Raw genomic sequence first — 11536 nt, 5'->3', positions numbered from 1 at the left:
ATCTATCTATCTATCTATCTATCTATCTATCTATCTATCTATCTATCCATCCATCCATCCATCCATCCATCCATCCATCCATCCATCCATCTATCTATGTATCTATCTGGGCAGCTAAATTGCACACAGTGGTTTGAGCACAAACTCTGAAGTCAAGAAGATTCATATTTCTGAGTTCAAAGCCAGCCTCAGACACTTCCTAACTGTGTGACCCTGGGCAAGTCACTTCACCCTGTTTGCCTCAGTTTCCTCATCTGTAAAATGAGCTGGAGAAGGAAATGCAAATCCCTCCAGGATATCTGCTAAGAAGACCACAAATGGGGCTAGGAAGAATTGGACATGACTGAAAAAAATTCCATCCTTTGCCACTCTCTCTCTCCTCTAAGCTCTATCTATCTATCATCTATTATCAATCCTCTATTTATCTATCTATCATCTATTATCGATCCTCTATATATCATCTATCTATCTGTCCTCTATCTAAGCTCTAGCCATCTTCCCATCATCTATCTATCTATTCTCTCTAGCTTTATCTACAGACAGATATTATGTGTAAGAATGAATGAAAATGCATTTGTTAAGCACTGCCTTTGTACAAAAACATTCTACCAATCTCCAGAGATATAAATAGAAAACCAAGACAGCCCCTGTTCTCAAGGCACTGGAATTCCGATGGTGCAAAACTCCAAGTCAGATGGAAAGGTCCCAGTCGTCAAGACACAGTGTCAAAGCAGATGGTAATGCCTCCTCTTTCGAGTTATTTCTAACGATAACATCCTTTCAGTTTCTGATATTGAACCACTTGACCGTGCCCCTGAGGACTTTGGTGTCTGGAATGCTCTTCGGAGGATATGTTGGCTGAGGAGGTGGGGCTGCAGCACATGTGGCCGCAGTTGCCAGGTCCTATACGATTATATAAGATTTTCTGTCCTGGCTGATGCCTGGGGGAATTGTGTTGGAACAGGGCCAGGGGAATAGGAATGTGATGCTGGTTTTCAAGTTCTTGGGTCTAGCTGTCGCTTATCAGATCGCCGACTGTCAGCTTCCATGTATTGGTGACAAAGGAGAGCAAACCCCTTCTCCAGTATGATCACTCCCCTCAGCAAGGGCTGCAGACCTCAGCTAGAAGGAGGGCTGCTGAGTCTGTGGAGGGGTGAAGGGGTGCGCTTATTCCCAATGATCTTGGGTTCAGAGGGATGGGCTATCTTTATAGAGGTCAGAGGAATGTGGTGGTAAAGGTGAGGGCATACAGCACTTTCTGTCCCTCATGGTGTCTTACTGTTTTAGCAAGGATGGATTATCTGCCCTGTAGGTATCAGGGTAGATACCACAAGGGAAAGGGAAGGAAAAGTATTTATTAAGCACCTAGTGTGTTCTAAGAACTGTGCTAAATGCTGTACAGATATTAACTCATTTGATCCTCACAACAGCCCTGAGAGGTAGGGGCTATCATTGTCTACATTTTACAGCTGAGGAAACTAAGGAAGACTGCGCTTAAGTGCTTTGCCCAGGGTCACAAAGATGGAAAGTGTCTGAGGCTGGATTTTAACTCAGGTCTCCCTGGCTCTAGGCCCACTTCCCTATCCACTGTGCCATCTAGCTGCCTCTACCATAAAGGGGAACTATAGTGTTAGACAAAGAACAAATTTAAGGGAAACCTAGAAATTTCCCAGGTACAAAGAAGGCAAGGATGAAACTATGACCTCAGATATCTATACCAAAAGGCCTATGTTATCAATAAGGAGTCAGGTCACTGGAATTCTGAGAGCAAGGAGCTGACTTTGACTGCACAGGGATCACTGAGACTTCGTGGGGACGGATTATGACTAGATGATGGTGCTGAAAGGGGTTTTCTTATTCCAAAGGAACAGGCTAGACTTTGGGGAGAAGTTTTCAAAGGGCTTAGAAAAAGGATACACAGTATCCCACAGCCTAACACACTGTGGGGGTAATTTAGTTCAGAGGTATGGAAGGCTCTCAAGAATGAAATTTTTCATGCAGAAAGAGAAGTAATTCTGAAGAGCCAGGGGAGGGAAAACTGTATATAGAAATGGATGTGGATGCACAGGGGACTCTTAACTGAATTAGACATTTACAAGAAGAAACAGAAGCCAAGGCAAATAACAGGGTGAATTTGAAAGCGTGGCATGGTCCTGTAAGAAGAACTTCAAGTATGCTAAAACTCAGAATGGGCAAAAGGTAGTGAGGAAACAAGGAGAGTTATAAAAGAAAGTTATATTGGTAAAGAGGAACAGATCTGAAGAGGTGGTGGAATGTTGATTGGAATGAGTGCTGTTTTATTTAATTGTGCTTCTTGTGAGGAGGATGGATGCCTTTTGGATAAGGACAGAATAAAAAAGTGATCAACAAGGAATTTAAATTCTAAATAAACAGAGAAAGAACGTAGATGCTTTTAAAATATTCTGGAAATGAAACCCATACAAACTGCATCCCAGGGAAGTGGCGGGGGGGAGGGAAGGGGGAGTGCCTGGCACGTAGTAGGTGCTTAATGAATATTGATTGATTGCTGTTGTTGCTAATCCACTGAGTGTCTTTGACAGTGGAGAATGGATGGACTATCTCAGGATTGCAGAAGGGCAAATGTCCTGAGATTCAAAAAAAAGGGGAGAGGATGGAGTTTAGTAACTCTAGGCCATTGAACTTGAGTTTAATTGCTGACAAGATTCTGTTCTTGTTGTTTTAGTCATTTTTTCCAGTTGTGTCTGACTCTTCTTGACCTCATTTGGACTTTTTTTGGCAGAGATATTAGACTGGTTTGCCATTTCCTTCTCCAGCTCATTTTATGGATGAGCAACTGAAGCAAACAGGATTAAGTGACTTGCCCAGGGTCACACAGCTAGTAAGTGTCTGAAGCCAGATTTGAACTCAGGAAGATGAGTCTTCCTGACTCCAGGCTCAGAGCTCCTAGAATACATGTAGAAATGGAAGTGAGGATCAAAAAGAGTCAATAGGCAAGTCAAGCTAATTTCATTTCCTTTTTTGACAAGAGTTGTTGATGTTTACCCTTTGTTCTTGGAGAGGACGATGACATAAGGGAGGCGATGCCATGACGTGCAAGTCAGGCATTTGACAAAGTTTCTTGGGCTATTATTGTGCAAGAGTATTGGAAAGAGTGCTAGACGTGGTGCCAAAGGATCGGCGAAATAGATGAACCTTGAGGTCCCTTTCAGCTCTGGAGCTGTGACCCTGGGGAAAAACAGAGAGATGCAAGCTAGATGATTGTAAAATCCGGTGCATTCTCACCTGGTTCAATGGCTGGTCGAATGTGATCGTTCACGGTTCGGTGCCAGCTTTGGAGGCTGGCTCCAGGGCAATGTCCCTGGACCTGCATTTGCTCCATAGTTGTGGGATATTCTTATCAGTGACTCGAGTAAAGGTCTAGATGGCTTGTGTATCATTCATATCTGCACATCACATAGAGCTGGGAGGAGCAGTTAAACACTGGTCAACACAGAGGACTCAAAACTATCTTGACAGGCTAGGACATTGGGCTTGATCAAATAATAGGAAATTCCAGAGGGATACATATAAAGTTTTACATGCAGGGGTTCAGAAAATCAACTTTGGAATGACAGGATGGTGGAGAGATGGTTAGAGGGGACTGCAAGGTTTTGTGGGCTGCAAGTTCGATGGGAGTTTAGAGTGTGATAAAGTCAGTCAGTTAAACTGCATTTATTATCTGCCAGGCACTGGGAATACAAAGAAAGGTCCAAGAACCAGCCTTTGCTCTGGCAGAGCAGAGGCTAACACAACAGATAACATATATCCAAGGCATTGGAGGCTGTCTCAGAGGGAAGGCACAGAAATGAAGACAACTGTGAAAGGCTTTTTGGAAAAGATCCCATGTGGGCTGAGACAGGAAGGAAAGCTAGGAGGCAGAGACGAGGGGGAGCAGTCTGCCAGGCAGGGAGGAGCCCCAAAAACTGAGGTGACCTGGCTGCATGAACAGAGTCACGATGTCCAGAACAGGGGCCGTGATAGCTGCACTACTCTCAGCCTTGCTTACACCACACCTGGCATGTTGTATTCAGTTCTGGGAACCACGCTTCAGGAAGAACATTGAGAAGCTGGCGAGAATCCAGAAGAAAGCAATGAGGAAGGTTCCTGGCCCTGAGATTGTGCCATGGGAGAATTGTTCGCAGACCCTGGGAACGTTTAAAAGAGACCTGGTAGCCATTGGAGGGGCTGTTATGGGGAAGAAGGTTTAGGCTTTTTCTGTTTGGCCCCAAAGGGCAGAACTTGGACCAATGGAGGGACATTGCCCAGATGCTAATTTAGGTTTGATGTAGGGGAAAAGCTTCCTAACAATTAGAGCTATTCCAAAGTGAAGTGGGCTGCTTTGGAAGTCAGGAGGCTTCCTCACTAGAAGACTTTAAGCAAAGACTGGATGACCACTCTGTTTTCTTGTAGAAAGAATCTCAGTTTGGGTCCCTGTTTGACAAGATGGTCTCTGAGTTCCCGTTGAATACAGTCATTCTGTGATTCATCCCTCCAGCTTTGCAAATGAACTGAGGGACAGGTGCATCCCTAAGACCAGAAATGAGAACTTAGTGGGAAGTTCAACAGGGGTCAAAGGTTTTGAAACAGGAAGAGAAAGTCCCATCTGTGGATGACCTTGAGCAAAGAGCCAGCATGAGCTGCTCACTCAACTTCCAAAACACCACCTGCTACCAAGGTGTGTGGCCCCCAGGGCTCCGGGCTGGCTCTTCAAGGAACCAGGCCTGCCTATGCACTTCGAAAACGCAAATGAGCCAGATTCCCTCAAAGGGATGAACCAGCCTTGACAAGTAGCTAGCTCATTTCTTAAGATTGTAGGATTGGAAATGAGGTAAGAGGAAGCTGAGACTGAGAAAGGTCAAGTGACTGGCCCAGGGTCACAAAACTGGTAACAAGACCAGTGAGTCCTGAGGCAGGACTCAAACTCAGGTCTTCCTGACTTCAAGGCTAACACTCTGTCCACTCTGCCACTTAGCTCTGGATTCATACAAATAATTCCTCCCTGCCGCCTCTGCCCCACCCAAGCCAGACATCAGACCAAAGGACACCCCCCCGTGGCCCCACATAAATACACTGGAGTTCTGAGTTTAAGGAATTTTTAGACTGAAGCTCTTCCATGGTGCCACCTAATCATCACTTTATTAGTCATTATAAACCCCCTTGGAGAGATTTCAGTAATAATAAAAACACATTTTTAAAGGCTGACCTAGAGTTTCCTCCCACAGCAACCCTGGGAGGAGATCATGTAAGAGTTATCAGCCCATTTAACAGATAAGGAAACAGGTTCATAGAGGTTAGATGCCTCACCCACTTTCACAAGCACTTGTAAGGTCGGAGGAGCCAGGATTCAAACTGAGGCTTCCTGACTCCAAGTTCAGTGAACAGTCCAGTACTGAGTCAGGATATCCGCACGTACCTAAGGGACAAGTTTAAGTCATCTGGGAAAGGGTTGTGGGTGGGGAAGGAAGAGAAAGGAAGTGGTGGAGAAGAGAGACCCTAAAAGTGCAGCCAAGTGTACTTGATATCACAATAAGCAACATGGCCAGGCCACCATGTTGACCTTTTCCATGTCAAAAGTTTTCATTCAGTCATTTGGGGAATTAAAAAAAAAAAATCCAGATGAATGAAGGCATGTCTAACTTTTATAATGGAAACCAAGTGGGGGGAAATGGGATTCCTTTCATGACGAATTGTTTAGCGGATAACTTTACTAGGTTGGGTCCATTCTATAAAGTGGAGGAATAGTACTCTAAGGCATCTGTGACTTCATTGATGTCGACACCCCTTCTGGTGATGGGGATGATCACCTCTCTGTGGCTCCCCGTCTAGAAAAGAACCACAGCCCAGTTCTTGTAGACTTCTAATTCTCTGGGTGCTTGGGATATCAGGGCCACCAACGTTCTGTAACCCCGCTAATTGCTATCTTCAGCAAAAACCAAACAGCAGCACGGGCTACTGAGTGGCCTGGCCTCCATGCTGCGGGCTGTGGGGCATGGCGCCAGGTCGTCACCCTCCAATTATCTGGCAGGGCCCCCGCACATTCTTTTCCTAATGAAGGAATCCCACTGACTTGTCAACACTGCATAGCCCTGTGGAGAGGAAGAGCATGGCTTTTTAAATACTTTCTCAGAGGTGTGTGAGGAGTGGGAGCACCTGTTATGGCTGCTTTCATTAAAAAAAAAAAATCTCTGTGAGCTAATAGGTGCTGCTTGTAGCACCTAGGTGGTAAATCTGACAGGGGAGGCTTTTCAGACCATATGGAGAAAAGAAAAAATACTCCCACCCAGCAGGATACCGGTCCGAGAGGAATACTAAAAGAAAAACAGAAAATTGACTCATTTCTGGAGTATTTTAAGATCTTTCAAAGTATTTTCTTCACAATAACCCAGTGAGATAGGTAATTTAAGTACTATCACCATTTTCCAGACTGGAAAACTGAGGCCACAGTCACAAAGGGATGAAGGTTTCTTTTGATAGGCCTCTGGGAACTTTCTCTTTTTAATTTGACTGCTTAGATAAAATATCCTATTAAAATTTGTGCTAGATAAAGAGGGGAAGGCTGACACGTTCTGAGAATCCACTAGACATTAGGAAGAGTCCTGAAGATGGATGGCTGATACCACGGCCCAAGAGTCTATAAGTGAAGTTGTTCAGGAGGGTTGGGAAGCTCTCCAGAAGGAAAGGCAACATGGTCCAGGTAAGCAGGCTGGACGTCTTCTCTGAGGCACTCATTTGCTGTGTGTCATTGAATGAATGACTCCAACTCTCTGAACTTGAGATCCTTCATTGATACAATGAGACATTTGTACCAGGTACCACTCCAGCTCTGAATCTATGATAATGTCACTAACTTCTTATGAGACAAACACAAATTATTCATATGAGGAAGAAAAAGAGAAAGTATGTCTGCATAGGGAACTCCTCAACACACTCAGATTTTAAAGGAGATTGGGACAGCACAGTAGAGAGAGGAAAATACTGGCACTGGGGTCCAAGGACCTGACTTCAAATCCTGTCTTTGATACTTACTGTCTGTGTGACCTTGGGCAAGACACTTAACACCTCTGGGCCTCAGTTTCCTCATCTATAAAATAAGGGAATTGAGCTAGGTAGCCTTTAGGTACCTAGAATATAGTCACAAAATAATAGTAACTGACATTAATAGAGGTTTGCAGAGAATTTTCCTGTATTCTCCCCTCACTGGACACACTTAAGGGCTTAGGAATGGAATGAAGGACCATAATAAGGTCAAACCAAAGTCTGTAGGGACAGTGTCAGGAAGGCTAAAGCCCCAGTGAGCTGAGGCTGGTAAAAACAAAGTAAAAAAAAAAAACACCAAAACACTAGGAATAAATTAAAAAAAAAACTCTTGAGGCAGAACCAAGCTGCTGGAGTAGAGGCAGGAACTCATCTGAACTTTCCCAAATTTCCCTCCAAACAACTTTAAAATAATGCCTCAAATCAAGAAGGTTGGGGTGAAACATTTTTTAGCCAGACAATGGTAGGAGGTTGGTAGGAAGTTCTGTGTCACTGGAGTAGGGTCCTGGCCTAGAGTACAACTTATGCCACATTGGGCAATGCCAGCAGCAGGCCTCGGAGGTGTCTGCATCAGTGGGAACAGCAGCTTTGGGAGCTCTCAGGCCACAGATGGTAAGGGGGTTGGACTACTGGTCAGAAAGACATTACAGGGAACCCTTTGCTGGTGCTGGGCTCAGCCCCTGTCACATTGCCCAGATGTCCCAGGATGAATAGGAACACTTATACACTAGGGCTTGTGATCACAGGGGAGCAGGGACTTTGTCACAGTTCCAGGGCAGAAAAGAGTGATTGTGTCTCTCACATGGGAATAGGGGCCCTGGTCTTAGGTCCAAGGCATAAAGAAGCACTAGCACTTGTGACTATAGGGGAAAAAGTCACTTCCTGCATAAAGATCAGAGTACAGGCCAAGAGAACAGTGACCACACCTCTCCTTGGATCATACCCCCTTGGAAGCACTGAAAGCTTGCAGACCCCTGTAATGGGAATGCAAATTTGGAAGATCTTCCCTGCCCGTAGGCTAAAGTGCACCTGAAGCCTGGGGTGGGAGGCTTGTTTTTCAGTAGATACTTCTTGATTGGCCAGTGAATCAATAAGGTTGTTACATTCTCTGAGCCAGGAGGAGGCTATATAAGCCCTGATGTGTAGCTTTGTTTTGGGGGCTCACTTTGAGAAGTGTTCTGTGATTTGATATGGATTCTGGGAAGCCGTTGTCCAGAGCCCCCCCGGCTTTGAAAAACCCAGATGTGGAAACCCAGATGTTGACTGGGTATGGATGTAATGGTTGGACAGTTTGGAAATCTGTCTACTTGATCTGTTTCTGTCTTGATAATTCTGCCTGTATACTTTGAAGTTTGGGGTGCTGACCTTTTTCCCCTGAACAAGGTAAACGATATATGTCTGACTGATTAAAGTAAGCTTGTTAACCCATTTTGAGTTGCTTTCCTTTAACAAAGCAGATCCAAGAACCTGTGGTGGCAGCAAACCCTGAGGACGCCGGGGTGCTTGCTGCTACAACCCCCCAGAACTAGCTCTGAAAACAGCAACATAAAAAAACATGAAGTTTTGGACAGTTCCCCCTCCATCCTGGAAGGAGAGTCCACCTGTAACATAAAGTTTAAAGTAAAAAAATAGATTGTAAAATGAGCAAGCAACAACAAAAAAAGAACCTGACCGTAAAAAGGTTTTATGGTGACAGGAAAGAGCAAGACACAAACGCAAAAGACAATGATGCTAAAAATAACTAAAAGCAAAACCTCAAAGAAAATATGAATTGGACACAAGCCCAAGAAGAATTCCTGGAATGCTCAAAAAGCATTTTAAAAATAAAATAAGAGAGGTTGAGGAAAAATTGGAAAAAGAAACAAGAGGGATACAAGAAAATTACAAAAACAGAGTCAACAGCTTGGTAAAAAGAGGTGCCAAAATACTGAAGAAAATAATGTCTTGAAAAAACAGAATTGGACAAATGGTAAAAATAGGCACAAAAAATCCACTGAAGAAAAGAACTCCTTTAAAAATAGAATTGGTCAAATGGGGAAAAAAAGGTATAAAAGCTCCTGAAGAAAATTATTTCTTAAAAGTTAGAATTAGGCAAAGGGAAACTAATGACTCCATGATATCTCAATAAACAATAAAACAAAACAAAAAGAATGAAAAATTAGAAGAAAATGTATAGTATTTCATTGTAAAAACAACTGACTTAGAAAACATATGGAGAGATAATTTAAGAATTATTGAACTGCCTAAAAGCCATGATAAAAAAAAGCCTAGACATCATATTTCAAGAAATTATTAACAAAAACTGCCCTGACATCCTAGAACCAGAGGGTAAAATAGAAATTGATAGAATCCACTGATCACATCCTGGAAGAGATCCCCAAATGAAAACTCTCAGGAATATTATAGTCAAATTTCAGATATCCCAGGTCAAGGAGATAATATTACAAGCAGTCAGAAAGAAATAATTCAAATATCATGAAGTCACAATCAGGTTCACACAAGATTTAGCAGTTTCACATTAAAGAATCAGAGGGCTTGGAATATAATATTCCAGAAAGCAAGGGAGCTAGGATTACAGCAAAACTGAGTATAACCCTTCAGGGAAAGACATTTAGTGAAAAAGATTACTTTCAAGCCTTCCTAATAAAAAGACCAGAGATGAATAGAAAATTTGATGTTCAACTATAAGACTCAAGAGAAGCATAAAAAGAGAAACATGAAAAAGAAAACATAAGGGATTCAATAAAGTTAAACTGCTTATATTCCTATATAGGAAGATGATACCTATAGCTCTCAAGAATTTCATCATTATTAGGGCAGTTAGAAGGAGTATATATAGACCGAGGGAGGGCACAGGTGTGAATTGACTATGATGGAATGATTTTAAAAAAAACAACAAAATTATGAAGTGAGAGAGAGGGATGCACTGGTTTTTATTGACCATTGGTTAATTTGATTGAAAAAAAAAGAAGGAAGAAAACCAAAGTAGCAGTATCAAAAATGAAAAGGGTGAATTCACCACTAATGAAGATGAAATTAAAGCAACAATTAGGAGCTATTTTGTCCAATTATATGCAAACAATCTAAGTGAAATCAATGAATATTTACAAAAATATAAATTACCCAAATTAACAGAAGATAAAATACAATACTTAACCCTATCTTAGAAAAAGAAATTGATCAGGCCATAAATCAGCTCCCTAAAGAAAAAATCCCCAGGACAAAATAGATTCACAAATGAATTTTACCAAACATTATTGGAGGTCTTTTTTAGAGGGGTAAGGCAGGGCAATTGGGGTTAAATACTTGCCCAAGGTCACACAGATAGTAAGTGTTAAGTGTCTGAGGTTGGATTTGAACTCAGATCCTTCTGACTCTATTCACTTCACCACCTAGCTGCCCCTCTACCAAACATTTAAACAATTAATTCCCATATTATATAAACTATTTGGAAAAATAGGCAAAGAAACCGTCCTACAAAATTCCTTTTATGGCACAAATATGGTGCTGATACCTAAACCAGGAAGAGCGAAAACAGAGAAAGAAAACTAAAGACAAATTTCCCTAATTATTACTGATGTAAAAATTTTAAATAAAATACTAGTGACAAGATTAAAGCAATACATCACAAAGATCATCCACTATGCGCAGGTGGAATTTATACCAAGAATGAAGGACTGGTTCAATATTAGGAAAACTATCAGCATAATTGACCACACTAATAACAACAAAAAAAGAAGAAATCATATGATTATCTCAATAGAAGCAGGAAAAATTTCTGACAAAATACAACACATTCCCATTAAAAACACTAGAAAGTATAGGAATAAATGGAGTGTTCCTTAAAATAGGTAATATCTATTTAAAACCATCAGCATGCTTTATCTGTAATGGGGATAAGCTAGAAGCCTTCTCAGTAAGATCAGGGGTGAAGCAAGGATGCCCATTATCACCAATATTATTCATTGTACTAGATACAATATTGTACTAGAAATGCTAGCTATAGTAATAAAAGAAGAAAAAGAAGTGGAATGAATTAGAATTGGCAACAAGGAAACAAAACTATTGCTCTTTGCAGATGATATGATAGCACACTTAAAGAATTCTAGAGAATCAGCTAAAAAATCAAGTTGAAATAATTAACAACTTCAGCAAAACTGCAGGACATAAAACAAACCCACATAAATCATCAGTATTTCTATATATTGCCAACAAACCCAGCAGGAAGAGATAGAAAAAGAAATTCCATTTGAAATAACTTCAGATGATATAAAATACTTAGAAGTCTACCTGCCAAGACAAACCCAGAATTATATGAGCACAATTATAAAACACTTTTCATTCAAAGTCAGATCTAAACAACTGGAGAAATATTAATTGCTTATAGAAGGCCAAACCAATATGATAAAAGTGACAATTCAACCTAAATTAATTCTTTTATTCACTGCCATGTCCAAGTACCAAAAATTATTTTATAGAG

Source organism: Petaurus breviceps, unplaced genomic scaffold (assembly GCF_028583685.1).
Source record: "Petaurus breviceps papuanus isolate PSGF00001 unplaced genomic scaffold, PetGlider_PUasm1.0 173, whole genome shotgun sequence".
NCBI classification, from domain to species: Eukaryota; Metazoa; Chordata; class Mammalia; order Diprotodontia; family Petauridae; genus Petaurus; species Petaurus breviceps.
The sequence above is the reverse complement of the archived record's forward strand: the minus strand, read 5'-3'. Positions refer to the sequence as shown.